At 45.0% G+C, this 10334-nt stretch overlaps 1 pseudogene; it reads left to right on the forward strand.

Annotated features, from left to right (window-relative positions):
* The first annotated feature begins 396 nt into the window (after nt 1-396).
* Nucleotides 397-1422, forward strand: LOC100415407 (prothymosin alpha pseudogene; annotated as a pseudogene).
* The last annotated feature ends 8912 nt before the right edge of the window (nt 1423-10334 follow it).

Genomic DNA, 10334 nt, shown 5'->3' on the forward strand with positions numbered 1-10334 from the left:
CATTATCCATTTTTAAGTTTTAGGTATTGGAAATATAAAGATGAGTCACATAAATTCTATTTTTAATCCAGTGGCAGAGATAGATCAATCCTTTTTCTCTTCCTTTATTCCCCCTTTCCCAATTTGAGCAGGGGGAGCATTTTGGCCCAGGCCTCACATCCATGAAAAACTTTAAACATTAGACTTCTCAGTGTGAAGTTAAACACACAGTGACAGAAGTCGTTAATAGGATAGAGAAAAAAATGATGTCATAGGAACTGAACCTTGCATTTATGACTAACCACACCTCTGTGCATTAAAAATTAATATTTTCGCCCCACTGGCGGCTCTGAAGAGCCATCTTTGCATTGTTCCTCCTCCGACTCCTTGCTCGCCTCCGCCGCCTCCGCCTCCGCCGCGCGTCTCCTTCGCCGTCGCAGACTCCGGCAGCTTTATCGCCAGAGTCCTTGAAATCTCGCTTTCTTTTTAATCCCCCGCATCGGATCACTGGCGTGCCCCACCATGTCAGACGCAGCGGTAGACACCAGCTCCGAAATCATCACCAAGGACTTGAAGGAGAAGAAGGAAGTTGTGGAAGAGGCGGAAAATGGAAGAGACGCCCCTGCTAATGGGAATGCGAATGAGGAAAATGGGGAGCAGGAGGCTGACAATGAGGTAGATGAACAAGAAGAAGAAGGTGGGGAGGAAGAAGAGGAGGAAGAAGGTGATGGTGAGGAGGAGGATGGAGATGAAGATGAGGAAGCTGAGTCTGCTGCGGGCAAGTGGGCAGCTGAAGATGATGAGGATGATGATGTCGATACCAAGAAGCAGAAGACCGATGAGGATGATTAGACAGCAAAAAAGGAAAAGTTAAACTAAAAAACAAAAAAAGGCCGCCATGACCTATTCACCCTCCACTTCCCGTCTCAGAATCTAAACGTGGTCACCTTCGAGTAGAGAAGCTGGTCCACCTGCCCAACGCGGGCAGTGCCACCCGCAGATGAACGACGTGCTCTCCACTACCCAACCCGAACCATGAGAATTTGCAACAGGGGAGGAAAAAAAGAACTAAAACTTCCAAGGCCCTGCTTTTTTTCTTAAAAGTACTTTAAAAAGGAAATTTGTTTGTATTTTTTATTTACATTTTATATTTTTGTACATATTGTTAGGGTCAGCCATTTTTAATGATCTCCGATGACCAAACCAGCCTTCGGAGCGTTCTCTGTCCTACTTCCGACTTTACTTGTGGTGTGACCATGTTCATTATAATCTCAAAGGAGAAAAAAAAACCTTGTTAAAAAAAAAAGCGAAAACGACAACAGAAAAACAGTCGTATTCCGAGCATTCCAGTACCTTTGTTGTGTATGTACTTAGCTGTACTATAAGTAGTTGGTTTGTATGAGATGGTTAAAAGGCCAAAGATTAAAAGGTTTCCTTTTTTTCCTTTTTTGTCTGTGAAGTTGCTGTTTATTTTTTTTGGCCTGTTTGATGTATGTGTGAAACAATGTTGTCCAACAGTAAACAGGAATTTTATTTTGCTGAGTTGTTCTAACAAAAAAATAAAAAAATTAATATTTTCAGTAAATGCGTTATCTTGTGAATAACAATCTTGCATTCGTTGTAGGAATGTTAAAAGCCTTAATTTTATTCTTGTAAATATTTGAACTCTACCATGATGCTTTTTATCCTGAGTTATACTTGGCTGAGAATAACAAGGACCCCCAACAAATACTGCACTCCAGCCTGTCACCAGAAGGCAAGAGGGAGGCAGTCCCGGGTTTGTGTGGCCACAGGAGGGAGTTATGAGAGATGCCAAATTATTTTTTCTTCCTTTTGGTCTGGACTACATTTCCTAGACTTCTTTGCAGTGAGTGTGGCCGGATGACTGAATTCTGGCCAAAGGAAAGCAGATGGAAGTGATAGATGCTGTTTTTGGTTCTGGTTCATAAAACTTTATTGCAGGATTGGTTCATTCTCTTTTCCTCTCTCTGCTGGCTGGATGTTCACACCCAAGGTGATCTGAGAAACCACATGTTGACAATGGTAGCACCTCCATCAGCCTGGGTCCCTGAGTCATGATATGGAGCAGAGCAATTCCTTCCATTCTTTGCCAGTTGAACTTTACATACATCATAGACGATTGTTGTGTGAGAGTTCAGAGTTTGCCTGCTACTGCAGTTATTGTCACCTTAACTTACAAAGATTACATCAGGAGACTAGCCTCTATCTTACTTGTCTGCCTTTGAGATGTGCCTTTCATCCTTGAGGTCATAGGATGACTGCCACATCGCCATTCACCAATAGGTGTATCCTAGCCAGAAAAGAAAGGAGGCCAGGAAAGAGTAGAGAGGAGCCCTTTCTGAGGACGTTAACCTATTTTTTCAGTGGCCAGGCTTGTGGCATGTGACTACCTCCAGCTGTCAAGGAGGCAGGGAATTTGAATATTTTGTTTGCCAGTCTTTACTGTAGAGGGGAATAATACTGAAAATGAGGGCCGGGCACATTAGCTCACATTGGCCCGTAATCCCAGCTTTGGGAAGCCAAGGTGGGCAGATCACAAGGTCAGGAGATCGAAACTATCCTGGCTAACATGGTGAAACCATGTCTTTACTAAAAATACAAAAAATTAGCCCGGCATGGTGGCATGTGCTTGTAGTCCCAGTTACTTGGGAGGTTGAGGTCGGAGAATTTCTTGAACCGAGGAGGCAGAAGTTGCAGTGAGCTGAGATCACACCATTGCACTCCAGCCTGGGCGACAGAGCAGGACTCTGTCTTAGGAAAAAAAAACAAGTAGGCACTAGTCTCTTCTTTGGCATTTCATCTCAAGAACTTTAAAAGCAGCCTCTTTGATCCCTGAGAGGCCTCTTTGAGTTTCAGCAGGTTCTCCCTCCTGCCTGTGGGTAGAGGTCAGTATCTGGCCCCTGATCCGCCAGGCTGACCTAGACTGTGGTACCTTGGCTGGGCCTGGTCACCTCCCAAGTTGCAGCTTTCTTTCTCTTGTCCTTCCATCTCCACTGTTGGTCCCAGTTCATACCATTTTAATTCTGTTTTTGACTTCTGTTTCTGATTTTATTTCTGCCTCCCACAGCTACACTGCCCTCCAGAAAGACTGGTAGGGATTGCTCCCAACTTGGTACAGGAGCTGGAATCCCACCCCCTACAAAGAGGCCTGGCCCTGTTCTTCTAACCACTTGGACTCCCAGGTGCCACCCACCCTAGGTGACCCGGGGTGGCTGGGCTCAGTGCCTTGCTGGGCTGCCCACTTTCCCTTCCTCCAGTGCCCCATCTCCAGGGGCCAGGCCTGGGAATACTCCTGTGCATGAGGGCCTTGTCCATTTTGCAGCTGGGCAGTGTTGGCTGGGCCTGCTTTTGTGTGTGTGTGTGTGTGTGTGTGTGTGTGTGTGTGTACGTGTACATGTGTGTCTGTGTCTGGTGGTTAAAAGGCCTGTGGATAATGGACTATGAGAGATGGTCTAGATTTGGGCAAGTGGAGATGAGGGTATGGCCTCTTTTGTCACCTATAAGACACCAGGTAAGAAGCAGGTGTGGCCAACATGTGACTCCATCCAAAGTCCCTAGGCCCCTTTTCCATTCCTTTTGTTCCACTCCCATCCACTCATTCCCCTACACAAACTTCTGTGTGTTTGATTTCCCATAGCTCTGCACCTGGGACTCAGCCAGTGTAGCCTTCTCTTCCAGAGGCCCTGGACTACCTCAATTTACAGCATATCTTCCCTCCCACCCCCACCTGACCCTTTCCCAATGGCAGGCAAGGGCTAGCGCCGTGCCGGCGGGGGGGTGGGGGTGGGGCGGCGCACAGGTAGTCTGAAGGATGAGTGCCTTGCCTTGGAAAAGGACAAACTTCAGACCTCCCCCCTGCTCCCTCCAAGGTCTGTGTCTGAAGTCACCTTCTCTAGGCTTTTCCCTGCTAGTCACCTGTCCAGCTTCCTCAGTAAGTTGCCTGCACACGAGTCCTCATCTCAGGGCCTCTGCAGAACCCCACCTGAGACAGCAGGAAAGTATCTAGGGAGTGGAAATAGCTCATTTGAACTGTGGTGCAGAAAGAGCAGTTGGCTTTGATTGCCAGGCATGGCTGGGACTCTGTTCTGTAGGAAGGGGATGTCAACAGCAGCTTCTGAACTGCGAATCAGCCTACAGGAAGGGGGTTAATCTGTACATTAGCATAGGGGAAACTTGGAGGCAAAAGGCAGCTGGAAGGCTATTTTAATAAACCTGAGTTCTCAAAAGCATGAAATCAGTTTTTAGGGTGTGGCAGCAGGAGGGTGAGGAATGGGGTGTACAGGAGGGTGACTTCAGAGGCTGAAGGCCAGAGGGCAGGAGAGAAGGCACCCACACTGACGCCCTGGAGTTGAGGGAGAGGGGGTGCCCTTGGTAGGAATCTGAAACACAAAGAAAGGGTTGGTCTAGAAGGCAGAGGGGGAATTCCACCTCCCATCCCTGTCTGCCACTCTGAAATCACACCCTTTCACCCTGCATTAATAATTCTTTCTTTTGCATTCTTCTTGATTTATCTTCCAGGAGCAGACCCTCCTTTCCAAGTCATCATCTGGCATAATTCTTAGATCATTATGGCTTAATTGGTGTTTGATCATTTTTAGCCTCGGCTCTTCAACATCAAGGGAGAATTTGCAGGGGAATGAAAAAGATCTCATCGCGATGACACCCAGTTTTGCAGAGCTGGGTGTGTTAAGTCCTCTTTTACAGCTTTTTGAAAGGCACAGGATTGCATTTAGATAACACCTAATGCCAACAAAGCAGTGAGCTGTTAGGATTGAGCTGTGAAATGGTGGCATTTAACAGTAGGGCTGAGTTTATTGTACATTTTAAAGTTTAACTCTGTCCTTCATGATCCTGAGATGTCCTAATCCTTCTGCAGAAGCAGAATGGGTGAACTCTCAGTCCTGGAAATTGTGAACGATGAAGACACAATATAACCTGTGAATCACTTAGATCATTTTTCTTACAGACACAATACTTGGCTCTATTTGACCGTGTTATCGGAGATTGTATTTTGCTTTAAATAATGAGCCATTGCACTAAGAATGGAGAAATGCTCCAAGGCGCTCACTTTTAATTTAAACACAAGTTCAATGTACCATCCCAGAGTGGAGATTGCTATCGTCCTCAGTGCATCCGGGTTTTACAGCTTTCCAGATGCACATGTTCTTTGTGTTAGATGATGGTGCTGTACTCTTTCAGCAGCTCTCATTGGGTAACCCAAGGAAAAGTATGTTCTTATTAAACAAGGACCAACCCGCTAAGGGAATGCTGCCTTAATTAGTTTAATCATTTACACTTTGATTCAGACCCACCCACATTTCTGAATGCCTACTCCATGCTAGGCACAATGCTAACTGCTAAACAATGGGGGTACACAGAGGTGCCTATAAACCGTGTCCCCTGCTGCAGAGACTTGCAGGCTGGTTGGGGTTATAGACATCAGAAATGGATTATTACGGTGCAGTGTGGTACGGTACACAGGGCTCAGCAGGCTTTCAGGCAGGAGGCAAACACCCCTGGAGCTTCCACAGAGCCATTCCAGTTCTCCCTAGTCCTCCCGCATGTTTCCATCAGATTCAGCACCCCTCACCTCTGCTGCTTTAAAACAAGAGAAGATTCCTCAAAAAATAACATGCAGAACTACTATGTGACCCTGCAGTTCCATTCCCAGGTATATACCTAAGATAACTGAAAACATACGTCTACACAAAAGCGTTTATACCCATGTACATAAGAGCAGAATTTACAACAGACAAAGGGTGGAAACCAACAAAATGTCCATCTGTTACAGGGAAGAGGTTCTGATCCAGACCCCTAGAGAAGGTTCTTGGATCTTGCGCAAGAAAGAATTCAGGGCGAGTCCGTAAAGTGAAAGCGAGTTTCTTAAGAAAGAAGAATAAGTCCAGGCACAGTAGCTCACGCCTGTAATCCCAGCACTTTGGAGGCCGAGGCGGGTGGATCACAAGGTCAAGAGATTGAGACCATCCTGGTCAACATGGTGAAACCCTGTCTCTACTAAAAATAGAAAAAATTAGCTGGGCATGGTGGCACGCGCCTGTAATCTCAACTACTCAGGAGGCTGAGGCAGGAAAATTATCTGAACCCAGGAGGCGGAGGTTGCGGTGAGCCGAGATCGTGCCATTGCACTCCAGCCTGGGTAACGAGCAAAATTCCCTCTCAAAAAAAAAAAAAAAAAGAATAAAAGAATAGCTACTCCATAGACAGAGCAGCCCAGAGGGCTGCTGGTTGCCCATTTTTATGGTTATTTCTCGATGATATGCTAAACAAGGGGTGGATTATTCATGCCTCCCCTTTTTAGACCATATAGGGTAACTTCCTGATGGGGCCATGGCATTTGTAAACTGTCATGGTGCTGGTGGGAGTGTAGCAGTGAGGATGACCAGAGGTCACGCTCATGGCCGTCTTGGTTTTGGTGGCTTTTCCCTGGCTTCTTCACTGCATCCTGTTTTATCAGCAAAGTCTTTATGACCTGTATCTTGTGCTGACTTCCTGTCTCACCTGGTGAATTAGAAGGCCTTAACCATCTGGGAATGCAGCCCAGTAGATTTCAGCCTTGTTTTACCCAGCTCCTGTTCTCTGACACATCAACAGATAACATAAATGAAGCAAAATACTGATAACACTACTACGTGGATGAACCTTCACAACATTGTGTGAAGTGAGATTAGCCAAATACAAAAGGTCACATCCTGTATAATCCATTTACATAAAAAATTCCAGAACAGGTGAATACAGAGAGACAGAAAGCAGATTAGTTTTGTCAGGGGCTAGTGGGGAGACCGAATGGAGATTAACTGGTTAATAGGTATGGCATTTCCTTTTGGGGTGATGGAAAACACATTGAAGTTAGAGGTGACCATTGTATCACATTGTGTAGGTACTAAATGCCCCTGAATGGTACACTTCCAAATGGTTAATGTTACGTACGAGAATTTTATCTCAATTAGAGAGGAGAGGACTACTTACTTGGGTGTTCAGACCAGAGCTGAAGGGATACCAATGATATATTCTTAATTCTCTTACCTGGGAGAGAAGGCCCTCTTCAAATCTCTTTGGCTTGTGGTATGTTTTAAGCCAAAATATACTGGGAGAATACTGGGTCAATACAAATGCTTTTTGTTTTTAAGCTAACTTGGGAAAGGTAGACACAGCTCAATTTCATAACAACAATAAGAAATACAGATTGACAAACCCCATCAGGTGGTATTCAACAGCTCATGGGCTGATGCCTTAATTTGTACAGACGACTGGTAAAGGAAGTTGCAGGAAGATAACAAAAGGATAGAGATGTAATTGAGGACAAATTATTCATACGTGGATGATATGGTTAGGCTCTGGGTCCCCACCTAAGTCTCATCTGGAATAATAATCCGCATGTGTCCAGAGAGGAATCTGGTGGGTGGTGATTGGGTCATGGGGGGCAGTTCCCCCATACTATTCTTGTGATAGTGAGTTCTCATGAAATCTGATGATTTAAAAGTGGTAGATTCCCCCACCTCTGCTGTCATGTAAGACATGTCTTGCTTCCCCTTTGTCTTCTGCCATGATTGTAAGTTTCCTGAGACCTCCCCAGCCATGTGGAACTGTGAGTCAATGAAATCTCTTTCTTCATACATTACCCAGTCTCAGATATGTCTTTAAATGTGAGAATGGACTAAGGTGAGAACGGACTAATACAGTGGAGTTTGCAGTATTGTCAGGGGGGTGGAGTGAAGATGGAGGGGCAAGCCTTGCTTAAAATGGAAGACAGTACAGTGCTAACTGTTAGTATTTTGTTCTAAAGGGAAAAAGAAGCCCAATGACTGTACCTCGGAAAATGAAATGTGTTCAATTTATCTCCACAAACGTGTATGTGAAATTGATTCAGCTCAGTTTTCAAAATATCTTTGTCTTAGGCCCTGTACATTGGCAATATAAATACAAAGATCTGGCTCCTCTCCTCAATCAAGGATCTTACAGCCTTGGGTATAAATAGTCAACTGTAGATGAGAGACTGAATATACAAATAGACAGTGGCAAGACCAGATATGAATATAGAACTCTGACCCCAAATCTGTAGCAACGATCTCAGAAGATCAATCCATTATATGCAGTAACCAGCCCAGGAAGCCAGTCTGCTATCTTTAAAAGTCAGACTTACAGGAAGTTGGGCTACGATCTCTAGCAACTGGTCCAAAAAGCCAAACAATAATCCTTCTAGTAGTCGGCTCTAAATGGCCAGGACTTGATTAATAATTGATTGCTTCCCTAATTTTTGTGCTTGTTTCCAAGTTAAGACCAACCAGAGAAAGCCAATGATGGCCCCAACCAATCAGATAGGCTTCCATCTTCCTGGTTGGCCACCCTGGGCTTCCAGAGGCCAACAGCCCCCGATTAGGGCATACCTGAAGCTGTCTGTCCCTTGTGTCCTCTGTAAATTTCTTCCACTCCTCTGCCTGCCTTTGGGTCCCTGCCAAACAAAAGTGCTGGTGGCCAACTCCCTTGCTAGAGCAAGCTCTGAATAAATAGCCTTTGCCTTTCTCGTGTGGGTGGTGTTCATTTATTTCTACATAGAGAGGGCAGAATAGAAGTGCTAAAAATACCTACAAATTTCACACTATGTGGGAACAAAGGAAAGAGTAATTGCTTCCGTCCTAGGAGGGTGGGAAGGCAACCTTTCAGCACCTTGCTGAAAAACACCATGGTGCATTCCTGAAGAGTCCTTTTAAATTCTGATACGCTAGTGCTAAAATAACTCGTGGGCTGTTTTTGAGAAGGGAGAGATTCTGTCCCACCTCCAACGGGAGAAATTAGTCCTCTGAGGCCGTAGACGCCAAGGCTGCTGGTGGCTAAGGTTAGCCTCCTGCCAGCCCAGCATTCTAAGAAAGACTCACTTCACTCACACTGGCAGGGCTCATGTATACTTCAGGATTTCTCTTCTGGATATGAGTATAACTCTCCATAAATACACGAGAAAGGCTATGTATTTTCATTGCTATTGGCTAAATAGGCTTTTGAGATATTTATGGCCTTTCAGCCCAATTTTCTTCCTTTACTTCCCTCCTTCAAGCAGATAGACCCTGAGATTCTTTGCCCCCAGGAAGCCTTGAGGCTGCCTGACTTGCTTCTAAACCCACTGAGGAGACAAGCCTGTAGGTCCCTGAGTGGCACCTCAGTGATGAAGTGTCCTACTTGGAGATCTGATACTGCAGAGGCAGGAAGGAGAGGTATGTGAATCAAGAGCAGGCAGCCTGAGGGTCTTGGAGGAGATGGGGTCTTGGTCATGGCTTCCTGGAAGCCCCTGAAGATGCTGAAGGATTTGGGAGAACCCGAGAATCGAAGGGCTGTCCAGCTCATTTAGGGAAATGAAGTCTCATGGCAGCAATGGAGCCCGCTGGGGCCGTCCAGGGGGAAGAGGATGTCTCAGCAATTAGCAAACTGATGCGAGTCCAGGGGCCTGTCACAGACCTGCAGCAGTGCACGCGTACCTCCATAGCCATGCCATAGCTTCAGGAAGCCGTCTGGAAACTATGAAAGTTGTTGAGGTTAAATTTTCTACCAGCCTGGTATTATTAGCATTGGGATCAGAAATCAAATTAATTTATATAAATGAAGAGCTGTGCTGTTTCCTGAGTTTGCGGACAGTGATTCATGTATAATACTTGATAGTTACATAAAGTTAAAAAAAGGGTCATAGAATAAATCCATACAAGTGATCTCACGTGTGTATGCATAATTTTAGGGTGGGCTGTATGTACGGAAACACTCATGGCGTGGGGAAATGGAAGACCAAGTTGGGGAGATAGATGAATTATCTGGCCACCCACTAGATGGTGTCAAGGAGCATGTTATTTTACCTCTGTGGGCAGATTTCTTTGCCCTTTCTGTCTCTTTTCCTTACTCCAGATTTTGCAGCTATTCTTTATGTCAGTATTCTATGTGTGTGAATTGGGTAAGAACTTAGACTCCCTTAGGAAAATGCATTGAGTAGGAGTTGAAAGCTGAGTAGAATGATGAGGAGGTTGGGAAATATTAAATCTTTCTTATATAAATTCTTAGTGCTGTTTATGTTTCTGGAGTTAGAAAAAAAAGAGCTAGAACATATTTCTTTTCAGGGAGAAATGTTTGAAAACAAGCAATATTTGGGAGAAAACATCACCAACATCTACAAATTACAAAGCTGTGATTTGATCAGAAATATTTACTGAATTTCCAACAGAAAAACTAACTGATCCTGATTTGTGACTTAAAGAGGCAGCCTGCAGTTTCACAGTCTCTGTGGTTCCTGCTCTCCTGCTGCTGGCTTCCGCAAAGACTGTCTCTTTTATGGAAGC

The sequence above is a fragment of the Callithrix jacchus genome, chromosome 1, assembly GCF_049354715.1.
Source record: "Callithrix jacchus isolate 240 chromosome 1, calJac240_pri, whole genome shotgun sequence".
NCBI classification, from domain to species: domain Eukaryota; kingdom Metazoa; phylum Chordata; class Mammalia; order Primates; family Cebidae; genus Callithrix; species Callithrix jacchus.